At 33.4% G+C, this 27,777-nt stretch overlaps 1 protein-coding gene across 3 annotated transcripts in view; it reads left to right on the top strand.

The window, feature by feature from the left end:
• LOC114337406 (GTPase-activating protein CdGAPr) overlaps window positions 1-27,777 on the top strand; it is a 697,382-nt gene that overhangs the window by 509,474 nt on the left and 160,131 nt on the right. The window lies entirely within an intron of this gene.

The following is a 27,777-nucleotide window of genomic DNA, read 5'->3' as shown; positions in this document are numbered from 1 at the left end:
TAGAACATAGTTTTTAATTCCAAACAACTTTTTATAATAACAATTTTCAATATTGTGGAAAATAAAGATACATTAATCTTGATCGAACTTCATATTTTTTGACATACCTCGAATAAAATTGATAAAATTTGATTATGCTGATTGTATCTTAGATTTTAGACCATGCAGATCTTTTTATGAAGAATAACTTTTCTTTCGTAAAATTAATAATAAAAGAGTTATAAATGAAAATTATGTTCTTCTTCTTCTTTTTGTATAGACATGACTCTGTCTGTTTTTTCAATGTGCCTCTAGTAAGTTGTCGTTCCATCGTTTTCGTCGTCTTCCCACTGATCGTCTGCATATTGGGGAACCGTCTCTCGCTGTCCTGACTACCCTATTTGTTGTCATTCGGCTTGTGTGGTAATTCCATTCTATTCTTGTGTTTCTTACCCAGTTATTAATGTTATCCACCTTGCATATCCGTCGTATATCTGTACTTCTAGCTCTGTCCCATAGAGTCTTACCATCGATTTTTCGAAGGGTTTTCATCTCCGCTGTTTCGAGCAATCTTTTTGTCCTCCCTGTAGTGTAGGAAACAAAGGTTGAACCTTGCAAAATGGACACAAGTCCGGTTTTATTTTTTTTCTGGTATATCAAGGGGTGCTTATTATAAGACTAACTTTTTCTGAAAAAAATTCGCCCCGGAACCTCCCTTTTCACCCCTTTAAAGGGGGTAATTTGTGGTTTTTGCGGAAAGTAGCCCTTCCTGTAACTTTTACCAAAAATTTCTTTTATAGAAATATGAAGAGGACTATATTTTCTACGATTTATTTCCAACACCATCTCTCTTTCATCCACCGTTTAGCGGGGGTGGCGCCCTAAAGTTGACAAGTTTTTAAAAAAGATGTTTTTAAAAAAAATATATTTTTCCCTAACTGTAACGGAAATTAAGAAGAAATCATGAGGCAATTATTCACAAATAATTGACTGATTTTTTGGTATAGGTTTCACTTAAGGATAATTGCCCTTTTTTTAATTACAGGGTGTTACATTTTAAAAAACCTCTTTTTATACCATCTGAACCGTTTATGCTAGAGTAAAAAGACTTTCAGCGATTACCCATGTACTGGTGCTATTTACAAATTTGTATAATGCACCCCCATTTTTTCCCCGGAACCACCCCAAAAAAAAGAAGAATTAATAAATACATTGATTTTCTTGGAATACTTCACACACAATGCCCTTTATTAATATGCTTCATATATCATTTTGTGGACGTTATTATTACCCATACATGGACACCAAAAGCAATTTCCTAGTGCAACCCCTGTAGCAAAAAAGAATAAATAAAATGGGGGGTTGAAAATTTTTTTTTGTTTTTTGCTTTTTGATCCATATGAGCATATGCTTCATCAATAGTGCTTTTCAAAAATATATATGGTTATTGCAACATCTCTGCGAAAACCACCCCTATCCTTGAAAATATACTGCAGAAACTACCCCTATCCCTTGGCGAGCATGTTTTTACGATTTTCTCATTACCTATGTATTCTTTTTAAACAAAACTTATACAAGGTTAAAGACCACTATTTACTCTAAAAATTATGTCCTATTCATTTTTTCGTATAAGCAACCGTTACGGCACAATGGCGCCGTAAACCTCATATATGCTTTGGCGGGCTCCAGTTTTTGTTTTTTTTTCGTCATCTGTTCGTTTTATTGATAAAGTACTTATGCAAAATAAAACAACACAGTGTAACCTACAAATTATGACTTATGCACATTTTACATTCTTTGCTCCTCAAAGCCACAGTGGTGGCCCAAAATAAATTTTTGCATATATTCGCCACCTACATGCATTTTATTGCATTAATGCTACCTTAACAGCACAATATTTACCCTTAGGTGGTCGCTACACAGTGGCGGATCCAGGGAGGGGTAATGGGGGTGATCACCTCCCCCCCCCTCTCAAACCAAGTGATATTATATTCAAAGATTATAAAAATATTCATTTATTTTTATAGAAATTTAACCAATTGGCACCCCCCTCTTAACGATGCTGGATCCGCCACTGTCGCTAAAGCATAAAAAGTCATTTTTATAAAAATAATATTAATATAATATAAGTATTTCTATAAAAATAAATGAATATTTTTATAATCTTCAAATATAATATCACTTGGTTTGAGAGGGGTGGGGGTGATCGCCCCCATCGCCCCTCCCTGGATCCGCCACTGCTTAGCGACCACTTAGGGGTGAATATTGTGCTATTAAGGTAGCATTAACGCAATAAAATGCGTGTAGGTGGCGAAAATATGAAAAAATTTATTTTGGGCCACCACTGTAGCTTTGGGGAGCAAAGAATGTAAAATGTGCATAGGTCGTGATTTGTAGGTTACACTCTGTTGTTTTATTTTACATAAGTACTTTAGCAATAAAACAAACAGATGACGAAAAAATAAACAAAAACTGGAGCCCGTCAAAGCATATATGAGGTTTACGGCGCCACTGTGCCGTAACGGTTGCTTAAACGAAAAAAATGAATAGGACCTAATATTTAGAGTAAATAGTGGTCTTTAACCTTGTATAAGTTTTGTTTAAAAAAATGAATAGGTAATGAGAAAATCGTAAAAACATGCTGGATAAGGTATAGGGGTAGTTTCTGCAGTATATTTTCAAGGATAGGGGTGGTTTGCGCAGGGATGTTGCAATAACCATATATATTTTTGAAAAGCACTATTGATGAAGCATATGCCCATATGGATCAAAAAGCAAAAAACAAAAAAAAATTTTCAACCCCCCATTTTATTTATTGTTTTTGGCTACAGGGGTTGCACTAGGAAATCGCTTTTAGTGTCCATGCATGGGTACTAATAACTTGCACAAAATGATATATGAAGCATATTAATGAAGGGCATTGTGTGTGAAGGATTCCAAGAAAATGACTTTATTTATTAATTCTTCTTTTTTTTGGATGGTTTCGGGGAAAAAATGGGGGTGCATTATACAAATTTGTAAATAACACCAGTACATGGGTAATCGCTGAAAGTCTTTTTACTCTAGCATAAACGGTTCAGATGGTATAAAAAGGGGTTTTTTAAAATGTAACACCCTGTAATTAAAAAAAGGGCAATTACCCTTAAGTGAAACCTATACCAAAAAATCAATCATCTATTTGTGAATAATCTCCGCAGCCTTTCTTTTTAATTTCCGTTACAGTTAGGGAAAAATATCTATTTTTTAAAAACATCTTTTTTAAAAACTTGTCAACTTTGGGGCGCCACCCTTGTTAAACGGTGGATGATAGAGAGATGTTGTCGGAAATAAATTGTAGAAAATATAGTCCTCTTCATATTTCTATAAAAGAAATTTTTTGTAAAAGGTACAGGAAGGGCTACGTTCTGCAAAAACCATAAATTACCCCCTTTAAAGGGGTGAAAAGGGGGGTTCCGGGGCGAAATTTTTTCAGAAAAAGTTAGTCTTATAATAAGCACCCCTTGATATGCCAGAAAAAAAATAAAACCGGACTTGTGTCCATTTTGCAAGGTTCAACCTCTGTTTCCTACACTACTGTGTCAGGTCGTGTTTCTGCCGCGTATGTCATTATTGGTCTGATGACTGTTTTGTAAATTCTGCCTTTCTTTTCCGATATTTTTATTTCTCCATATTGTGTCCTTCAGGCAACCTGCGGCTCTGTTTGCTCTATTCACTTGATCTTCCACTTCTGTTTCGAGCCTTCCGTAACTAGATAGTGTGATGCCTAGGTATTTAAACTTCATCACTTGTTCTATTATCTGACATTCAGCTCCAATTTACATCTTATTGGATCTGCTTTTATAACCATGCATTTTGTCTTTTTTGCGGTGAGTAACATGTTAAATTTTCTGGCGGTTATGTTAAATTGGTGCAATATAGTACGTTGTAAATCATCTTCACTTTGAGAGATTAGTATTGCATCGTCTGCATAGCAGATTATTTTAAGTTGTTTTTCTCCCATTTGGTATCCTTTTTTAGTTCTTACTTTTTTTATTATTTCGTCCATGATCAGATTGAACAATAAATGACTCAAGGACTGTCTTATCCCATTGCCGGCTTTAATGGGGTCATTTATTTCATCTTAAACTTTTACTTTTATTGTGTTGTTCTGGTAGATGTTTTCGATCGTTTTAATTACTCCTAGAGGTACCTCTCTCAAGGATAACAAATGGATAACGTCCTTTAATGTGACCCTGTCAAATGCCTTCTTAAGGTCCACGAAACATAAATATGCCGGTTTGTTGTATACAAACGATTTCTCTTGAGCTTGTCTCATTATAAATATAGCGCAAGTGCATGACTCTCCCGACCTAAAACCTTGTTGTTCTTCTGCTAATGGTATTATTTCATTCAGTTTGTTTGTTATCACTTTGGTTGTTAATTTTAATATTGTGTTTAATAAGTTAATTCCTCTGTAATTCTCCGGGTCCGATTTGTCTCCTTTTTTGAAGAGAAGTACGTTAGGATGCTTGATCTCCTTTCTTGTGGTATTCTGTTTTGTTCTATTATTTTTTGTATTAGTTTTAATAGTTGTTTAGTCAGATCTTGTTCTTCGTACTTTAGGAGTTCGTTCGGTATTCTGTTCTCTCCTGGAGATTTTCTATTTTTTAATTTTCTTAATTTTTTCCTTTACCTCTCCTTCCTCGATGTTTATTTCTTCGAAACTTCCAACCAACTTCAGGTGTTGGTGGTTCATTTTCGTCGGCTTTAGCAAATAGAGATCGGAAGTAATCTGCCCATTTTCTTCTGAATGTGTTTCGTTTTTATTAATTCGTTCATCTCTTTTCTTTGTCCTCTGATCATTCTCCATACTTCTTTTTGTGTTTCGTAGAAGTCGTGTTCCATCTGTTTTGAGAAACTATGCCAGTGTTCCCTTTTTATTTGTCTCACTAAAGTATTCCTTTCGTTTCTGATTCGTTTGTAGTGGTTGTCTGCCTGTTGTATTTGTTTTGTTCTTAATTGTAAAAAGGTTTTCTTCCTCTCTTCACATTTTATCTTCACTTCCTGTCTGAACCACGGGGTTTTCTTTTTTAATATGTTAGTATTCGTTACTTTCCTCTCTCCAAGTGATTCTGTTGCAGCGTTGATTATGTTATCTTTGAGTTTTTGCCAGCTTTCCTCGATGTTATCGTTTTCTAATATTCCATTCTCAGCAATATTCTCTGATATTCTTTTTCTGTATAAGTATTCAGTGGATTCCATATTTAGCCCTTCGACTCGATTTAGACCTTCGATTTTTGTTTGTGTTGGTGCTGCCCTCTTGAGTGTGAAGTATTTCATAATGATTCCTATTGTACATAATACTAGGCTATGGTCGCTACCTACATCTGCTGAGTTGAGGCATCCTTCGTCGACTATTTTTGATGGATGTATATCTCTGTTGTATACAACATAATTTATGATAGATCAAGGAAGTTTGGTTACGCCGATGACTGGGTCCTTGCAACAAGGTGTAAGTCATTTGAAGAAACAGAAGAAATCCTCACGGCGGACTTACACGTAGTGGGAAAATATTTCCGTAAATGGAGGCTCCAACCAAACGCTACGAAAACAGAGGTTTCCAGTTTCCACCTAAATAACAAGTTTGCAGGAAGAATACTCAATATTCAGTTCGAAAACACCACACTCGCCTACAATAAAACACCAAAGTACCTTGGGGTGACTCTTGACAGAACCCTATCATTCAAGGAACATCTGACAAAAACAGCGGAAAAACTTAAATCCAGAAACAACATCATCCAGAAGCTGTGCGGCACAACATGGGGAGCATCGGCTTCCACCTTGCGATCATCTGCCCTGGGCCTAGTCTTCTCAACTGCGGAATACTGCTCTTCAGCATGGCTTAACAGCCCACATATACACAAAGTAGATGCCCAATTGAATAGTGCAATGAGAATGATTGCTGGAGTTATCAAATCCACCCCTACGCAATGGCTCTCAGTACTGAGCCACATTCCACCACCCAAACTACGACGCATACACGCACTCACTAGTGAGTACAGAAAGATAGTAGATAACGAGAACATGCCAATCCATCAAGATATAGATGCCGCCAACGGTAACCGTCTACGCTCCAGACGACCACCAATAAAAACAGCAAAGGTGGCTGTGGAAAATGAGTTCAATTTAACGACAACATGGACTCGAGAATGGATGGAACAACAAAATAGCGACTTACCCTGCATCACACAAAAACCACCAGGCTTTGACTTACCACGCAACACATGGTCTATGCTGAACCGAATCAGAACCCAACACGGCAGATGTGGTTACATGATGCACAAATGTGGTAAACGACCATCCCCACTCTGTGACTGTGGACAACCACAAACCATCTATCACATCACAGAACAGTGTGTCCCACAAGATCATATCATGGCAGGTCAGAGGATTTCCTGATGGCGACTCCAGAGTCGATAGACTATGTAAATAAGTTAGATGTACGTTTGTGAACCTATGTACAGTTGAGTCCGCGAGTCTTTACCCGTGCGTCATTAATACCTGGCGAGATAAAACACATACTTTTTATCTAGCATCATTCTCTTCCACGCTTGAAACTCATGACAAACCAGCTGCCGTTTGTTATTAAGTAACAACACATGTTATTTTTATGAACCATCTAGACTCAGTGCATTGAAAACAGATAGGTACAAAAAAAGACGATTCGGTATGTTTTCATATTTTAAGCACAATTTGTTTGACGTTTCTGCTTTGTTTACTTTTGTGGCTGTCAGTCAGTTGAATTTTTTGCGGTTTTTGTCGAATTTTTGCGTTTTGAAGTAACCTTTATATTACACAAACAGTTCTTTTCACAACTAATTTTATATTGGAATTTGAAATTTTAAGGTAAGTAATTATATTTTGGCAATTATTATTTAAAACATACAAAGCTAACGTCATTCACACAGTAAAGAAATGATTGTGTTTAGGTTTCCGTCAAAGTGGATAAAATAACAAAAATAAAATATGTTATTGAATTTTTTTATAAATTGTTTATTTATTTATTACTCAATAATAATAAAAACATGTATTAATAGGGCAGTCAATGAGGGTATGTGGCTCCGAATTCCATCCTACTATATCGATTTACGTGATATTTTCACAGTAAGTAGAGAATAGCCCAAGAAACAAAGTCTACCCTATGCCGATGTGTGCTTTTGTCTTGGGGGCGGTTCCCACCCCTTCTCGGGGGTGGAAAATTTTTTGCTTTAATAACTACAGAAGTTGCTAGAGAACCTAATACTAAGCAAAAACTGTTCTATAATTTTTTTTCGAAAACTAAATACTTTTTGAGTTATTCCTGGTTGAAAATTGGCCATTTTCATTGAAACAAAAACTTTTCAAACGGTTTTTTGCGAATACCTTAAAAACTATGCATTTTTACTAAAAAAACTATATAAAACATTTTTGTAGCTTATAAAATAACAAAGAGATTCTTTCCTTTATGAATCTTCTAGTTATAACACAAAAAGAGATATGGTAAGTGAAAAAAACTTGTTTTCTTGGTGCATGCTCAAATGAGTGTATTTAACTTGAAATAACAGAGAAACGGTCGATTTTAGGTGTATATGACCTAAACCATATGACCAACCAATAACTTGTGTTGTGCTTGAAAAGACCTATAAATTAAGCAATATTACCTGTCGATTACATTCAAACTATGCGAGATAAACTGTAAAAAATTTGATGACTAACGTATTTTAAGAAAAAAATGGGATGTATATTTAACCCCTCATCCACAAGAATTTAAATGCATCGTTTTCCTTCTACAATACATTTTACTATAGTGTTATTTTTATGTTCAAAAAGTTGGGCGGGTTTAAAATGAATGGTTTTTGAAAAAAATAAGATCAAATTATTGAGCGCATTTTTAAATTTTCTTAAAAAATCTTCCTATTTCTCCATGTAACTCGAAAATAATAAGAGATGCCAAAAAAAGGTGCCATACAAAAATGTAGGTTTCTTCTAGATAAACATTTTGATTTTATTTTTTATAACAGTATCTCTTATCATTTTCAAGTTACATGGAGAAAAAGGAAGATTTTTAGGAAAATTTAAATATGCGCTCTATAATTTGATCTTATTTTTTTCAAAAACCATTCATTTTAAACCCGCTCAACTTTTTGAACACAAAAATAACACTGTAGTAAAAGGTATTGTAGAAGGAAAACGATGCATTTAAATTCTTTTGGATGAGGGGTTAAATTGGATTATACTTCTCAATTTTTTTCTTAAAATTCGTTAGTCATCAATTTTTTGCAGCATATCTCGCTTAGTTTGAATGTAATCGACATTTAATATTGCATATTTGAAAGGACTTTTCATGCACAATAAAAGGTATTGGTAGCATTATTCACACCTAAAATCGACCGTTTCTCTGTTATTTCAAGTTGAATACACTGATTTGAGCATGCACCAAAAAACAAACTCTTTTTACCTACAATATCTCTTTTTGTGTTATAACTTAGAAGATTGAAGAAGGAACAAATCTCTTTGATTTTTTATGAGCTACAAAAATGTTTTATATAATTTTTTTAGTTAGATGCATTGTTTTTAAGGTATTCGCAAAAAACCGTTTGAAAAGGTGTTATATTTAAATGAAAATGGTCAATTTTCAACCACGAATAACTCAAAAAGTATTGAGTTTTCGAAAAAAAATTATAAATTAGGTTCTCTAGCCACTTCCGTAGTTGTTTAACCAAAAAATTTTCTACCCCCCGAGAAGGGGTGGAAACCGCCCCCACGACAAAAGCACACATCGGCATAGGGTAGACTTTGAATAAGGAGATATTTTCAGGCTATTCCTAAAATTTCTTTCCCTCATTGACTGCCCTATAAGCTACTTCAAATGTAGCTGTAATTCTGCACACAAATTTTGAAGCAAAACTTACATTTGACATTCTATATATTTGATAACGTCAAATTTTATAATAAAACCCGCAATCGGAACAGTAGCCACTTTCTGTCACTTGTTGTAGCGTGAAATAGATTTCCGACTTATTTCGTATGCTTTACGTGATGACGCACGGGTAAAGACTCGCGGACTCAACTGTATTGTCTTATACAAAATATATTATCCTAATAAAATAAAAAAAGTCAAAATGTAAATTCGTACAGGTTAAAACAAATTTGATATCAAAGTTTAGGTGGGTACAAAAGATATTTCCAAGAAAGTATCCAAATCATGCAAGGGGATCATTGTTTAAATAATTAAAAAGGGGTTATTTTTGCAAAAAAAATACTTTTTTAACTGCTGAGGTAATTCATTTATTAATGAATATCTATGGGATTTTTTCTGCAAAGTTGAAGGGTAAATCTTTCACGTAAGATTTACTAAATTAAATTTGAACTCCTATTTATTTAAATAATTGTATATAAAACTTTAAAAACAAATTTGCAAAAAATTATTTTTAGCGTTTTAAATAAGCACTATAAAATATCTTATTTTATAGACCAAGTTGCGCTATGTTACCAGTATTAAGCAAAAAAAATTGGTCGAAAAATATTTAATATTTTTTGAGATATTGAATTTGTTTATTAAATGTTACTATATTTTCAATTGCAAAAACGCGGTTGTTGACAAAGAAATATTCACCTGCTTAAGATCTCATTATTTTTATTTTTATGTATATTTTCGATAAATGTATTGATAAAGTCAAATTTCAATTAAACTCGCCCCTAAAATGGCATTTGGAAATTATTCAAATTTGTTTATAATTTGTTTTTTTTTAATAAAGTCGCGGGGATTACTGTTCATGTCATGTTACTGACCCAAAAATTAAAATAGCTATGACGATAGCCAACATCCGTAGCGAAGATAGCACCTGAAGAAGAAGAAGTGGCAATCAGGGAACTGCGACAAAAATAAAACATGTGAAATTTGTCTTATACCTATGTAAAAAAATTGTGTGTAGGTATTGTACAAGCAAAATTAAAATTGCTACTACATAAATTGTGCTTAAATAATTAAATAATTTATTTAAATTAACTAAATATGTCTTTTATTAGTTGGTATTAATTCAATATAGGTTTTTTTCAAGTAAAAAAGGATACGAAAACGACTGGCGATATAAAATTCTAATACTCGTCATCTTGACCGCTCCGGTGCTTCTAGGTATATAAAAATGTTGGTGCTCCTAGTGTTAAAGTAACCCTCCACCCCACCTCCATGTGGGGTCGTGTTTGGTACCATTCGATAGATTTTTCAAAAACATTTTGAAAGTGTATTTTGCAGTTTTTCGATCTGATGTTCATTTTGCGAAATATCGCGGGGTTTGTATTTAAAATTTTAAATTTACCCCCCACCCCTCTCCGTGGGGGTCATGTTTAGTACCATTCGATAGATTTTTGAAAAATATTGAAGTTGTATTTTTTAGTTTTTCGATCTGAAGTTCATTTCGCGAAATATTCGCTTTTTTGTGAAACGTTTTGACTCACCCATTTCCTTACGCCCCGGCCAAATCGTCAGATTTTTGAAATGTACACTCTTTTGCATGTACTTAACTTACCTTATCTTAATCTGACAATTTCGAATATTTTTAAGGATAGATTTTTTTCCGGACCCCCCTTATTAACGAACTTCTCTGTGTTAAGAGCCAATATATGGTGGAGGTACATCTGCAGGGTACCAGGTTTTTCCCCATATGATAATCTGACGCGCTCGAGTAACTGCAAAATTCCCCGCTTGGGCTCTCCTACCATTGGTTACCTATTCGAGCGTTAAAATCCCCCAATATTATCATCTTACCTGTAACTTGATGTACTACTTGTTGTAATTCGTCATAAAAGATTTCCCTTGTTGTTTGAGGCTTGATATTTTCTGGGCCGTATACTCCGATGATATTCAGGTCTTCCTTTTCCATTCTAATTTTTGCTGTGACAATTCTTTCCGATATACACTGCGGTGCAAAAAAATCGATCCACTAAAAATTTGGTCATTTTTGATGTTTTGAATTTCCTAAACCTGTTGTCCGATTTAAGTGATTTTTTTACTTACCAAGGAAGTAAAAATCAAAGAGGAATCTTTTCCTTTATACAGTAGACTCGCGATTATCCGAGGTAACTGGGACCGTGACTACCTCGGATACGGAAAAACTCGGTTAACACTGACATTGGTTATATTGATAGAAAAACACGTGAATAATCATAACTGTGGATATTTTAATGACAAAATTAATACAGTACTGTCTATAAAAGATAAAAACATTTACCTTAAGAGGAAACAGTAGCAATCAACAGGTAGCAAAAACGCTAAAATTTTTTATTTCATTAGTAGTTCCAAAATGACACAAAATCTAGGCATCGGATAAAAAAGTTTATTTGAAGAAAGTGTATTTTTTTGTTCTTCTTAATGGCGGTACAGGCTCGTTTTTTTAATATTACATTTAATTACAGAGTAATTTCCACATATTAATATATTTTTCAAATTGGGCTCTGTACCGCCATTCTTTATTATATTACGAATACGTGTGCCAAATATCTCGAAAAATATTTAAAATTACAGCCGCAATCTTGGAACGCGTTTTCGCTACCTGTTGATCGCTACTGTTTCCTCTTAATAATGTTACTGTTTAAAAAAGTATTTGATTTTGCATAAGCTTTGCTCCTCTTTTTGATTGTGAGGCGGAGATGTTGCGGCATGGTTGAAAATTGTAACTCACCTGTTATTGACTTTTGCCTCGGTTAACCGAGGGACTCGGATGACCGAGACTCGGATAATCGCCAGTCTACTGTATTTGATTTTTTTACCACGTTATAGCCTTATTCATTGGCAATATCGCTGTAATAATATTGTTGCTAAACAGTTAAACTGTCATTGTATACCGGGTGCATGAATCAAACTGTGTTATTTCTCAAAGTTCGCATCACCCTGTGGACTATTCTAGCATTTATAAAATACTGAAGTTAAAAGCCAACTATAGCCTCAGGTTTTCTTAACATTTAGTCTTTCGATTCATTCGCTTATGTTGGATAATAAAAAAGTTAGGTACTTTAACAACTACCCATGTTCGTCATCAGTACAGGGTGTTTCTAAATAAGTGCAACAAACTTTAAGGGGTAATTTTACATGATAAAATAATGAGAATTCGCTTTATAATCATTGTCCGCAAACTCTTCGTTTCCGAGATACGGGATGTTAATTTTTTTTCTAAACTGACGATTTATTTATTGCTTTAAAACAAGTTGAGATATGCAAATCAAATTTGGTGGGTTTTAAGACGTAGTTATTGCACATGTTTTAGGCATACAATTAAGAATTTTTGTATTCACCATTGGCGTGCATACGGGTAATATTATCGGTCATAATACCCGTTTGCGCGCCAATGGTGAATATTAAATTCTTAATTGTATGTCAAAAAATGTGCATTAACTACGCCTTAAAGCCCACCAAATTTGATTTGCATATCTCAACTGGTTTTAAAGCAATAAGTAAATCGTTAGTTTGTAAAAAGAAATTGAACATCCCGTATCTCGGAAATGAAGCGTTTGCGGACATACGATTATAAAGCAAATTGTCATTATTTTCTCGTGTAAAATTACCCCTTAAAGTTTGTCGCACTTATTTAGAAATAATCTGTACTGATGACGAACATGGCCAGTTGTTAAAGTACCTAACTTTTTTATTATCCAACATAAGTTAATGAATCGAAAGACAAAATGTTAAGAAAACCTGAGGCTACAGTTGGGTTTTAATTTCGATGTTTTATAAATGCTAGAATAGTCCAGAGAGTGATGCAAACTTTGAGAAAAAAAACACACTTTGATTCGTACACCTGGTATATATAATTCAGTGAATTTGTACTCTACGAGCTCCCTAGTGGGAAAGTTTTGGGGTAGTTCAGATTTCTTTCATTATATATGTATTTTGGGCTGCTGAATCCGAATATGGGGTTTGCGGACAAAATTTCGTGACGGAACATTGAGAAAATGGCGAAAAAAGCCAAAAATTTCTGCTTTTCCCGCTTTTTTGCTTAAATCTCGAAAACTATTAACTCTCAGTAAATGGTCTGTTAACATAAATTAAAGTACTTAAAATTCTCTACAAATATCACTATTTACTTTTTTCTCAGACGAACTGTTTGGTCTAAAGTGCAAGTTGAAAATTGCCAATTTTTAACGGTCTCTGCAAAACCCACTTTTTACATTTCAAAACTTTATTTTTTATTAGAATGTTGATAAATTTCTCCTAGTTTCCCGCACAAATAATTAAAAAGAAAAAAAGGTCGAAATTGTATAAGCAGTATCACTAAAGGTAGGACTCTTCTTCTTCTTTAAGTACCGTGCTCAAATTTTAGGCGTAGGTAGCTTCCATGAAAATTTGCCAATATTGTTCTCGATCTTGCGCGGCATAAAATAGTCCACTTTTTCCGTCGATCTTTCCGTTGATTATTAAATGCAGCATCCTGTATCTGCTACCTCTCATTATGTGCGCGAGATATTCAAGTTTTCTCTTTTTTATCATCTTGATTAAGTCACCTTCGCCTTGACCTACTCTGTTTAAGACTTCTGTGTTTGAAATGCGCTGAACGCAAGATATTCTGAGCATTCTACGATACGACCACATCTCGAAGGCTTTTAATTTGTTCATCATGTAAACCTTCATGGTCCAGGTTTCACATCCATATAGTAAAACAGGATACACATAGCATTTTACGAACTTGATTTCTTAGTTGTAAATTCAGGTGAGTTTCTCAGAATAGATCTAAGTTTCATAAATGCTCCTCTTGGAATTTCTATACGAGTTTTAATTTCTTCGTCCGGATTTAGTGTCTCGTTTATCCAACATCCTAGGTATTTAAAATGGTTAACTTTTGTTATCGGAACTCTAACAAAATAAAACTTAAAATATCGTGGTTATTAACATTACAAATTAAAATACAAAACAAATTAAAATTCAAAATGGTGTTTAATATAACATTATATGAGCCGTAGTCTTTTAGAAGGTCCTTGCTGTGGTTCTCCAGTGGCGATGGGTCTGGAAAATATTCTGCTGGTTCTGGAAAATAAAAGAGATGGTGTCAGTTCTAAAGGAGAAATTTAATGATGATTGCACAATAGATTCTGAGATTAAACAGACATTCCGCATTGTGCTGAGGTTCTTCGATGGCATTATATCCTGGCTTAGGATCTGATTTCTCCATCGTCAGCGCCAGGGTTCGTTCTCCTGGATAATAAAAGTGGTGGTGATACTGACTTATGATTATATATCCAGGAGAAATGAATGATTACGAAATAACTTGTGAGATTCTACATACCTCTGTCTCTTTCTTCAGTCTCTTCTACGTCTATATCAGAGCTACCTTTCGGGGGCTTAACGTTGTTACACAGTCCTTCGCATGATGTGAAAATTGGGCAACAATGGAGGCTCGTTTTCCTGCATCCACAATGGCGTTGGCACCTCTTTTTACATTTACAAACATATACCGTAGTAGTGAGTTTGGTGCAGGGTCCGAAGTGGTTGGCACTGGCACGAGACCACTAGTAGTTTTTTTCCAACCCCACTCACTTGGATCTTTTCGTTGCTCGTCAGGTGTGGCTTGACCACACCTGACATAACCATTGCGGCACCTAATAGTAAACTCTAAGTGAATGTTCTCGTGCAGCAGATTCGGTAGGGGGTAATGAGGCAATGTTCAGACTGGTTTCTTTGTTTCTTCCATATAGAGCCACGAGAAACACGTTTCCTGCTGTGGCAAACTCATCCTGATATGCATTAGGGTTTTAAAAGCCTCAATGGTTGGTTGTAAGTCTGTGTGTTCTTCTGCAAGACATTAGGGAATTTCAGTTTCCCCTGATTAAACAACGCAAAAATAGTATTACAACCACTCATCACATGTAGGAATAATATATGGTCCATTCAAGATTCTTTCAGCAGCCAGATGATGGTTGTAGAAGCTTTGCGAAACCTTTGCTTTTCCTGGTTTCAGAAAAAACAAATTTTTTGTGTTAGGGCTACACAGGCCAATCAAAATGACCAGAAGGTCGATATCTTCCCCCACCACTGTCACTGTTCATTTGACGGTGCCATCTCAAGAGCTGTTGTGATAATTAGAATATCAGCATCCTCCACTAGATTGAGGATGTAAATTTAACAAATAAGCATTCTAATAAAAAATAAAGTTTTGGAATGTAAAAAGTGGATTTTGCAGAGATCCTTGGCAAAAAATGGGCAATTTTCAACTTTCACTTTAGACCGAACGGTTCATCTAAAAAAAAAGTAAATAGTGATGTTTGTAGAGAATTTTAAGTACTTTAATTTTTGTTAACAGACCATTTACTAAAAGTTAATAGTTTCCGAGATTTGAGCAAAAAAGCGGAAAAAAAGCAGAAATTTTTCGCTTTTTCGCGATTTACTCAATGTTCCGTCACGAAATTTTGTCCGCAAACCTCATATTCGGATTCAGCAGTCCAAAATACATAGACAACGAAAGAAATCAGAACTACCCCAAAACTTTCCTAGTAAAAACACAATCTTATTGAATCAATAATGACAGTTTGACTGTCTAGAAACAGCGATTATTACAGCGATATTGTCAATGAATAAAAATGTCAATGATAACGTGGTAAAAAAATCACTTAAATCGGACAACAGGTTTAGGCGATTCGAAACATCAAAAATGACCAAATTTTTAGTGGATCGATTTTTTTTTGACACCGCAGTGTATATTGACACTCTTTGATGTGATTTTGGTATTTTTGGATGTATTAGTAATGCTACTCCTTCTTTGGCCCTGTTTTCTTTTGCTACTCCACTGTAGATTAGTATATATTCACCTAATATTGATTGTCCTTTTCCTTTCTTTTAGCTATACTTTATTATATGTTAGCTCTTCTTCGTCAAATGCTAAATATTGTAGTTTCAAAGTCAAATGACAGGAAAACTATGCATGTTTCGAGGATAACTTGTTTAAGCTAATATCCCGATCAAAGAGCAATCTGACCCCAAAAAAAATAAAGGAAGGATGAAAATTTAGGAATAGGTAGTTGAAATTGTCTATTATTATTATTATTATTATTATGTAAGAAAAAGTTTAAAATTCCACATCCCCTCATTTTTAAAAAATAGAAGGGAATACCCCCCTCTCGAAGGTGAAAAATATACATTCAAAATAAGTCCGGAATTGGATAAAATGACTAATTCTAAGCAACTTTTGTTCTATAGAGTTTTTTCCCTAAGTCAATACTTTTCGAGTTATTTGCAAGTAAATATGTTCATTTTTAACAGAAAAAAACATGTTTTTGGACGGTTTTTCGGAGATATCTCAAAAATTAAGTATTTCAGCGAAAAAATATTTTTAGCAAAAATATAGCCTATAAAAAACTGAAAAAATGGTGTATGCTTGAGGTCTGTAGACTCAGTAGAAGCAGAGTTGTAGCTAATGAAAAGTAGGTTCTTCTTCATAAAATTCCAAATCGAATATTTCATTGTGAAATAACCCAAAAACGGAGCACTTTTCGGAGAAATTCATTTCAAGTTTTTTAAGGTGTTTAAAAAAAGAATTATTTTTGTTTTTTAAAAAAACTTGTAACATTAAAAGTAAGTGAGTTACGCTCAAAATATTGTTGGTCCCTTTTATTTTTTGGTAAAAAAATCGCGAAAATCACCCCCTAATTAGCATCACAAATAAATTTTATCATTACCGCTTCACAAGTTACTTTGCTTATGTATTATTTATATGATCTGTAAGTTTTATCGGTTCAAAGTGCTTATTTTTGAAAAAGCTGTAGTTAAAATGGCTTAAACGAGTAACTAATCACGAGTTTGGGCAAATTTTGAACAGCCATAGCATAATCAATTTTAGTATAACAAGAAAACAAAAAAGGAAAAATATTCAGAAAAGCAAAACGTACATTTTATTACTCTTTAAGATTTTTGTATTACTAATAATTTTAAGTTAATTCCATGAACAATTCCATTTTTTTTTTTCAAAATTAAAAAAAAATGTTTTATTTTAAACCCAATTTTTTTCAAAACTGAGCACTTTGAACTAGTGAAACTTATAGATAATATAAACAATACATACATAAAGTAACTTGTGAAGCGGTTACGATTAATTTTATTTGGGAAGCTAATTAGGGGGTGATTTTCGCGATTTTTGTACCAAAAAATAAAAGGGACCAACAATATTTTGAGCGTAACTCACTTATTTTTAATGTTAGAATTTTTTTTTAAAACAAAAATAAACTTTTTTTTAAACACTTTAAAAAAGTTGTAATGAATTTTCCCCGAAAAGTGCTCTGTTTTTTGGTTATTTCACATTGAAATATTTGATTTGGAATTCGACGAAGAAGAACCTACTTTTCATTAGCTACAACTCTGCTTATACTGGGTCTGCAGACCTCACGTGTACACCATTTTTTTTCAATTTTTTATAAGCTATATTTTTACTAAGAATGTTTTTTTCGCTATAGTACTTACTTTTTGAGTTATCTACGAAAAACCGTCCATAAACATGTTTTTCTTTGTTAAAAATGAACATATTCACTCGCAAATACAGTCGACTCGCGTTAATTCAAACCTGCGATAATTCGAACCTCTCTATAATTCAAAGTTATCACGAGTTCCCTACAAAATCTCTTTATATTTCGAACTAAATCAATACACTTTTATGCACTTGGTAATTCTAACGAAAAAAATCATTGCTATATAACAAAAGGACGCGTTAATTCGAACTCATCAGCGTCCAGCACTCGGCAATTCAAAGTTGCAGAGAGAAAGATGCGGAAAGATTGTAGTAAGTACAGTTTTCTGTACTTTCTTTTTCTGTACCTGCTTAAAAAAATTCGGTTTCTTAAAAGAAGATCAGGAAAATCTTCCGATACTTATGGATGATGAATAACCAGAAATAGAACCATTAGTTGACATCAGCAGTGTGAGTTTTCTGACTTTGTTCAAGTAGATGAAGATGTTACTGTCTCAGGTTCACTAACCGATGACGAAATTTTATCTGCGACAGATACGAATGAAAAAAGTAACGATAAAGATGAGTACGATACATAAGAACCTTTGGCAGAGGTGTCAGTTAAGGAAGCAAGATCCTCATTCGATACCTTACAAACCTTCTGTCTACAAAACGAAAGTAATGAAAAAGCATTTCAGGCACTTTTTTCTCTTAAAAAAATTATTGAGCACTCAGAGCAGCAGCAATGTACTTTGAAGCAAACCAGTATAATACAGTTCTTTCGAAAGATTGATTAATTCACATTATGAATACATACATGTATGAACACGAATGTATAAATAATAATTAATCAACACTTAATAATTCGAAAATTTATTTATTTTCTCTCACAAATTTCGAACCATGTGATATTTCAAACACTCAATAATTCGTAATATTTTAAGAGTTCCTCGAGTTTCGAATTAACGAGAGTCGACTGTAACTCGAAAAGTATTGATTTAGTGAAAAAACTCTATAGAACAAAAGTTACGTAGAATTAGTCATTTTATCCAATTCCGGGCCTATTTTGAACGTATATTTTTACTCACGAGAAAATATATTTCACTCCGTATTTCCCAATTTTTGTAAAATGGAGGGGATGTAGAATTCTAAACTTTTTCTTATATAATGATAGACAATTTCAACTACCTATTCCCAAATTTTCATCCTTCCTTTATTTTTTTGGAGGTTTTCGTAAAATTTTGTGTTCCCTGATCGGGCTATAATTTAAAGTAAACTTACGTGCATAGAAATCGGCCCACTTAAAAATTTGGTCGTATTTCCTAAACCTGTTGGCCGATTTAATTGATTTTTTAAATTTGTTATAGCCTGATTCTTTAACAATATCGATGTAATAATATTGTTGCTAAACAGGTAAATTTTTATTGTATACCGGGTGTACGAATCAAACTGTGTTTTTTTTTCTCAAGGTTCGCATTAGTCCTGTCGCCAAGGGGGGTACAACGGCCTCCTTAATTCAGATGGACTTACCCAAGTTTTTTTTATGTATTTTGACCCGTAGAACACGAATTTTTTGGGTAACAGTTGATCCGGGTGTCGATAAGATTGTTACAAACAAAGAACTTGAGGAATTATATAACAGCGATTTTTCGCAAAACAAAACATTTTTTTGTATTTTTTGGGTGATTCTCAGCAAAAAATGATCCTACAAGTTTTTTCGTAGGATGCATAGTTTTCGAGATAAACGCGGTTGAACTTTCAAAAAATTTAAAAAGTGAAATTTTTGAACCCGAATAACTTTCGATTAACAAATAAAATAGCAATTCTGCTTACTGCATTTGAAAGTTCAAGTTAAATTCTATCGGTTTTGATTATTTGCACTGCTAAAAATTAAGTTTTTATTTGTTAAACAAAGCCATAAACACATACAGCCTTATTAATAAACACGGACTAACGCCCGACTAACTTTAGTCCGAGGACTAAGTCATTTTCCCTATTAATAAACAGCGACTAACGATGGACTAAGCTAAACCCTCTCTAGTCTCGGACTAAAATTTAATCCGAGGTAATAGTAGGTTTAAACCGAGACTAACTTGACGTTTTGTATTCATAACCTTACAAACTTGCTAAATGCATTATTTGCTTTTGCTTGCATGTATAATGCATTGTTATTATTGATAATGGAGAGCAGGCCCGTGCGCAGAATTCGTTTATGGGGGGGGGGGGTTTGACATATGTGTATCATGTTAGGTTATGAAGTTAATAAAAAATAATAAGAAACTTTTCTTATAAATGAAGACATTTTATTGTGTCTTGGTCTTGACTTGATATTCAGTTATTATATAATAAATTAACTCTGCGAGGTGTAGAAAAAAACTTCTCCAAAACTCTTTGCGGATCGACCTCGACATCGCGATGTATATTGAGCGAAGCTAATCCGTTCAGCCGATCTTCAGACATTGTTGACCTGAGGTAAGTCTTGAGGCGACGCAATGTTGAAAAGGAGCGTTCATTCGTTGCTGTCGTTACAGGCAGAACTGCCAAAATGCGAAGCATTTGATGTACATTTGGAAACGCATCTCCATTGCACACATCGAGTGCTTCAAGCGAATTTTTAACGTTCTTTCCGGCGATGCGTTGACGCCAATGCGTTGTCGGTCTGTAGTTAATTTACATATTATATTTTTATTAACTAAATTTAAACATCAGTTAGCCCACAAACGATGCTTTGCGTTTCCACTCCTTCTTACAGGTCTCCATAATCGATACTATCGATGGTTGCATTCACAATGACACTGATAATAGGAGGTAAAAAAGGCAGGAAAATTAAAAAAAAACGTGCACAAGATCGAGAAAGTTGAGAATGTCGAAACAAAAATTGACAACAAAATATTTATTATCAAGTCGGTTTGACTTTCGTAGAATAAGGACTATTGCTAGTGGAAAATTATGTGGAAAAATTCTCGATGGGGGGGGGGGTTAGAACCCCCAAAAACCCCCCCCCTGCGCACGGGCCTGATGGAGAGATATTATTTTATTAATGATTTAAGATAATTAATAGACGAATTAAATGAGGATAGAAATCAGCGGAACGATATTCCCCTTGTGAGTCACATCAAAATATACAAAATTATAAAAAAATCTTTAGTTTAGAGGAATTAGAAGGTAAATTTAAAGTCAAATACCGATTTTCAAAAGGTACAGCAGTTAATATGAAATACAAAACAATAATACAATAATATAAAATATAAAACACCAGGTAGCACCTTCTCAGAACGAAGTCCAACAAAAATTAACTAAAATTTATGCAGAAATGGCACCGACCGAACAGCTGTTCGGTTTAGAGGAAAGAGAGGTTAAGTCCTCTACATTTTCTTCTTTTTCGCAAAATTCTCTCCATTTCTCTTCTTTTTCGCAAGGGTTACCAACATAAATTTGTTGTAACTAGGACTAAGGAAGGTTTAGTTAGTCCGAGCTTAGTCCGTGTTTATTAATGACAATCTTAAAATGAAGTTAGTACTCGCTTAATCTCGAACTAAGTAGTCCGAGACTAACGTCGAACTAAGCAATTTTTATTAATAAGGCTGTTAGTGTTTCCCGTGCCCAATGCATGCGTTTTAATGTACGTAATCTACATAGAAATTGTCTGTATGCTCGCCTACTCGTTCGATTTCAAATGAGAAATGCATTGAAAACATCATTCAATCACTATGTGTTTATAGCTTTGTTTAACAATAAAGAAATTAATTTTTAGCAATGAAAGTAATCAAAACCGATAGAATTTGACTTAAACTTTCAAATGCGGTAAGCAGAATTGCTATTTTATTTTTCAATCAAAAGCTATTGGGTTCAAACATTGCAATTTTTCGATTTTTTGAAAGTTCAACCGCGTTTTTGTCGAAAACTATGCATACTACGAAAAAACTTGAAAAAACATTTTTTGCTTAGAATGACCCAAAAAATACAAAACAATGTTTTGTTTTGCAAAAAATTGCTGTTATGTGATTCCTCAAGTTCTTTGTTTATAACAATCTTATCGACATCCAGATCGACTGTTACCCAAAAAATTCGTGTTCTACGGATCAAAATACATAAAAAAACTTGGGTAAGTCCATCTGAATTAAGGAGGCCGTTGTACCCCCACTGGCGACAGGACTACATCACCCTGTGGAATATTCTATCATTTATAAAATGCTGAAATTAAAACCCCACTACAACTACTTTTTCGATTCATTCGTTTATGTTGGATAATAAAAAAGTTAGGTATTTTAACAACTAGACATGTTCTTTATCAATACACGGTGTTTCTAAATAAGAGCGACAAACATTAAGGTATAATTCTGCATGAAAAAATTATGACAGTTTGCTTTATAAACGTATGTTTGTAAATATTTGATTTGCGAGATACGAGATGTTTAATTTTTTCTTACAAACTGACGATTTATTTATTGTTTTAAAACCGGTTGAGATATGCAAATGAAATTTGGTGGGTTTTAAGAGATAGTTATTGCCGATTTTTTGACATAAAATTAAGAATTTTATATTCACCATTAGCGTGCATACGGGTAATATGATCGGTGATATTACCCGTATGCGCGCTAATGGTGAATATTAAATTCTTAATTTTATGTCAAAAAATGTGCAATAACTACGTCTTAAAAACCACCAAATTTCATTTCACAATTACCCCTTAAAGTTTGTCGCACTTATTTAGAAACACCGTGTATTGATGAAGAACATGTCTAGTTGTTAAAGTATCTAACTTTTTTATTAGTCAACATAAACGAATGAATCAAAAAACGGAATATTAAGAAAGCCTGAAGCTGTAGTTGGGTTTTAATTTCAGTATTTTATAAATGCTAGAATCTTCCACAGGGTGATGCGAACTTTGAGGAAAAAGACACAGTTTGATTCGTACACTCGGTATACAATAAAAATTTATATGTTTAGCAATATTGTTAAAGAGTCACGCTATAACATATTAAAAAATCACTTAAATCGGCCAACAGGTTTAGGAAATACGAGAGATCAAAAATGACCAAATTTTTAAGTGGGCCGATTTCTATACACGTAAGTTTATTTAAAAATTTCTATCTCCAGAAATAAAAAAAAGTCTCTAGCTCAAGAATGAAGTGACATAATGAAAATAATGTCAGTCCCTATTTTGTTTTCAACAAAAAGTGATCGGAAACAACCCCCTAATCACCACCCTAATTAAAATTAGTCATCGACCTGATTTATTCTTGTTTACTTATGGTCTTCTTTATTTATGTGTTATTAATAGGCACTAGAAGTTTGATCGGCTTATAATGATTAGTTTTTAAAGAAATGGAGTTAAAAGCTAATAACGAGTTTTTGTAGTTTAGTAAAAAATGCCCCTTTCTTCAGAATAGAAAGATTAGCATCAGAGATACGAAAAAATATTTAAATATTAAAGTGTAGCTTATTTAATTCCCAAGAACATTGTTTGAAAAATTTTTCTACGGCAAAAATTGAGTGAGCTATTGAGAATTAAAACTTGTAATAACATGCAAAAACCACCTTTAGCAACCCTTTCAATGGCACCTCTTTTTGTGACTGAGAATTTTAAAAGGATTTAATATTAATAGCCTTATAGATCTTGTAAAAACCTAAAAAAATTCTTTTTTACCAAACTTTCTAATACTCATAAAAAATAAAGAAGTTCCGGTTAAAAAATCAATATGTATATTTTTTTGAAAAAAAAAGGAAAAATCCAATTGGAAGTATAATAATGTAAGATAGCGATGTTTTTGGTCATTGGCCTTATTTATTCTTCTTTATTTATGTATTATTAATAGATTGTAGGAGTTTGACTGGCTTAGAATGATTAGTTTTAAAAAAACTGGCGTTTAAATCGAATAACGAATTTTTTTAATTTGGTAAAAAATGCCATTCTCTTCAAAATAGAAAGATTAGCACCAGAGATACGAAAAAATGTTTCAATATGAAATTGTAGGTTATTTAGTTCCCAAGAACTTATGCGTAATTGCATATTAGAATATAGTTCTAATTCCAATTAACTGTTCATAATAACAATGTTCAATATTGTAAAAATAAAGCTACTTTTCTCTTGAGTGAAATTCATATTTTTTGACATATCCTGTGTAATACCCATAAAAATTTACTATCTGATGGTTGAATCAGAGATTCTAGATATTGCAGAACCTTTTATGTAGAACAACTATTTTTCATAAAATGAATAATAAAAAAGTTTTCCATATTATGGTTCCAACTTACAGGGACATACTGTATATTATGACAAAAATATTTTTAAATCTGTAGGCAAGTCAAAAGTGTAAACTCAACCTTAATTTAACAAGAGTTATAGTCGGTTCGCTAAACTCAGACACAACTGGCTAGTGTTTTTAGTAGATATTTTTTTTTGTTTTTGGCCAATTTTGCGAAAATTGGCAAAATTACCAACTATTTAGTAATTATTTTCTTGCCAACTTTACAAAATTGGCAAAATTACTTACTAAATTCACTAGCCATTTGTAGTAACACTGGTGGTACTCATTATTTTCTTTTGAAATATCATACAATATATTATTTACAAAAGTATATACAAATCCCGTATAATATCCCTACTTTATAGCATTTTCAATATCTTCCATAAGTCCAAACGGTGAGTTTAAATTTTTTTTTCAAGGCGTCCAACTTTCTTTGAAGCGAAGCTGAATTGTTCAAATATAAAAAAACTCTCCTACGGTGTTGTCCGTATGAGATGATATGCCAGTCTCTAATGCATCATTGTCCTCTATGTTTACTTTTTGATTTATCTGTATAGCCTACAAAAAAAATTAATCCAATTTAAATTTTAGATCACAACTACACCTGATATGAATAACATTGTAACTCCACTTATAATGTTTTTCAACTATTGCTTAAATGATTTCTATAAAGGACAACTTTCATTTTGATCTAAAAACTTTTATCCTATCATGTACCTAAATACAGTGGAACCCCGATAAGTCGACCCCCCGATAACTCGGAAGTCCGGCTAACCCGGACCGATTTTCATCAGACAAAACAAAATTTTTTTCATTTCAACTGAGTTTTTTACCAAGAAATAAACAATACTCTATACAACTGTATGTAATTTAGATGTACTGTGCATATGGATTTCATGTTTTGGCATTTATAATGGAGTTTATCTCTAAGTATACCGTATTTTAATAATTTTTACCATATACTCCGGCTAACCCGGATTTTCTATAACCCGGATCGGCCGATGTCCCGATTAATCCGACTTATCGAGGTTCCACTGTATAAAGTTTTTTAATAAAATAACCTCATTGTAAGTGCAAATTTTGAATCACTCGGTGGGAAAAACTTTGTAACCAATGTTACAATACTATAAATTTCTATTATTGATGAATATTTTTATAAACACATTGTAACATCTATATAATTTACGAGTGAACTAACTTCCACTGTTATATCTGATGTTCACAGTGGATTACATGTTCAATTACAACAGCGGAAACCCCTTCCTGCATCAAAGGCATTAGTTTTATTATTATATACGTCTGCTAAGGAAAAATTTCCAAAGAAGAAAAATCTTGGAAAGGAGAGACAAAGAGGTGTTTCCAAAATTAAATTTTGAAGAAACTGAGGAACTCTGATCAAGAATACACTAGAAAAACTGTAAAATTAACGTAAATGAGAGAATTGGGACCTCGATGTAACGATAAATGTAACATCAAATGTAAATCGAAATTATATAAAAAAAGAATGACTCAATTCATTTAATAATTTTTGGGCAATAGCTGATCATTATAAACAGAGTGATTTATGTAGAGTTTGTAGAGCATACTTATGCAGATATAGTCCGTCCGCTATAATTTTTCCCATACGGTATGAATCATTTTCAATCAAACTAAATCAAAACATAAATTGAAACGAACGTCGATGTGTATATACATTTTGTATACTGTATACTATATACTGCACACATCGGCATACGTTCCACTTCCTGTTTTGACTTAATTTGATTGAAAATAAATCGTACCGCATGGGAAAAGTTGTAGCGGACGGACTATTCTCAAACAATAAAGAAAGTAAATATGAATATAATTTGCAGTTAGCAGAACACTGACACCAAGTTCGTAAGAAACATTTTTGGATACTTTACCAGATAATATATGGTTAACTACGCTATTCAAAAAAAGTGGCATTGCAGCTCGACTTAAATCAGAACCATTAATGCTAACAACAATGTGATACATGAAAGTGAAAAGCTGAGGAAAAGTTATAAAATATGGATTAAGCAAATTGTAGCTGGAGCATCACATGAGCTAATGGTTTATTGCATATAAGGAGACAGTCTGCAGTTCTGCTGCAAGAAGTTGCAGCTAAATAGAACATGTTCATGCAATTTTTTCTGCAATTGTTATATATAACACATATTATAATTTTCTCAATAATCTAACCTTTTTAATCTAATATCTGATAACTCTACTTAAAAAATCACATTTAATTTATAAAAACAACATAACCTAAAATTTATGGTTAGGTCAAAGTTTCTGTCTATTTCATGTCAGCTTATGCAATTACTTGTACCCTGTAATCATTTTATTGCAGAAATCTAGTTGCAAGTTGCAACTGATTGCAGAAGTTCTTGCTGCAAGAACTTGTGCTATAAATTTCGCAATTACTTGCAATGTGTAAAGTGGCTATGTTCAAATGTAGGAACCAAATTTTATCAACTTATTTTTAAAACACTTACCAGTAATCATTGACAGTAATAACTGGATTCTCCGATTCTTTAGTTTTGAATAAGTGAGATCGTAAATCGTTCCGGGTTGATTGATGTTATCCACAACAGTTCTCCACACTCTACCTCTTCGAGCGAATAGGTTTTTATCAGTAATTTTGCGATTGAAAATCGCACTCACACAGTTTGGGCTTCCACAATGACATGCAACATGCATGTTAATAAGTCCAAAAATATAATATGAAAACTATTTAAAAAGGCAGTATAACAACCACTCTATATTTTTCAATCAACGACATAACCAAAAACCGTCCAAACCACAGCTATGCTACAGCTGCCATATTGGATAATTTTTGACATGTCATTTGAATATCCAACCAATCAGAACAAAGGTATAATGCGCATGCGCCCGGTCGCTAGGTTTTACCGTATAAAAATTCAGCCTCTATCGCCGGTAAAGAAGTATAACTTCAAAAAATTTCCACCCCCGATATGGAGTGGCAACCACCACCATAGTAAAAGCGCCTTTCGGCATCATATAGATTTTGATCCTTGGACTATCCACTACTTATTCATAAATTTTCAAGCAAATCGATCCATTCTGTAAAAATTGCGAGGTGAAAAGCTTCGGTTCCTGGACTATACTTGGGTGATTTCTTGATCTCTAGTGTTGAGTGATCTGATGTTCCATGTGGTAATTCTCATCAATGTTTTTCTTTTGTTCTTATTTTTTGGCATGGTCGTCTTCATTATGATCAATCCGATTCCGAGGCTTCACATTGTTTCTTTGAGCAGTATTTGTTTTTCTGATTGGTGGGTTGCTAACGTTGCCAATCACTCTCCACATTTTATCCAGGCTTGGGGCCGGCTGTGGTAACTGCAGAGCCACTCGATTCACCCCGCAATTACCCCAGGTAGTGTTCCCATGTCAGTCTAAGCAGTTCTTTAAAATTTACAGGTTTTGCAATATTTTACCGTCAGCGAAAGGACTAAAACGAATTTTAGAGCACGGGATATTTGTAATAGTCCATGTGGTGAGACCGCTCCCGTCTGGAAAAATTTCTGATTCGGTTTCTTTGTGGATTCCTATTCAAAAATGTCCTCTTGAAACAAATCTGAAGGACAACAAAAATGTTGTTGCTAAGTAAAAAAATTCTTCTAATAATTTATTTAATCTGACACATTTATATTGGCAATTCAGACGTATATTATACATTTTAAAGTAAAAGACTTTAAAATGATATCGCCAATATTTATAAGTTGCGTTCCTGGGACGAGGTTTTTTCCTGGTTTTCCCTCGTGATTTACTATGGAATCTCTAACGCGAGAATTTTACCGTCATCGTTGCATTTGGTTGACAGATCATATGCTATGATTTTTTTGTGACGGATATTCTTGAGTTGGGATTGATTTCATGTAATCGAATGAACTATCTTTTAGTAAAGTCGTCCCATGAACGCAACTCATAAATATTGGCGATATCATTTTAAAGTCTTCTACTTTAAAATGTATAATATACGTCTGAATTGCCAATATAAATGAGTCAGATTAAATAAATTATTAGAAGAATTTTTTTACTTAGCAACAACATTTTTGTTTATTCTAGTAGTATTTTGTATT

This window comes from Diabrotica virgifera, chromosome 2 (genome assembly GCF_917563875.1).
Source record: "Diabrotica virgifera virgifera chromosome 2, PGI_DIABVI_V3a".
In the NCBI taxonomy this organism is placed as follows: domain Eukaryota; kingdom Metazoa; phylum Arthropoda; class Insecta; order Coleoptera; family Chrysomelidae; genus Diabrotica; species Diabrotica virgifera.
Note: the sequence above shows the minus strand (reverse complement) of the source record. Positions and strands in the feature narration are given on the sequence as shown.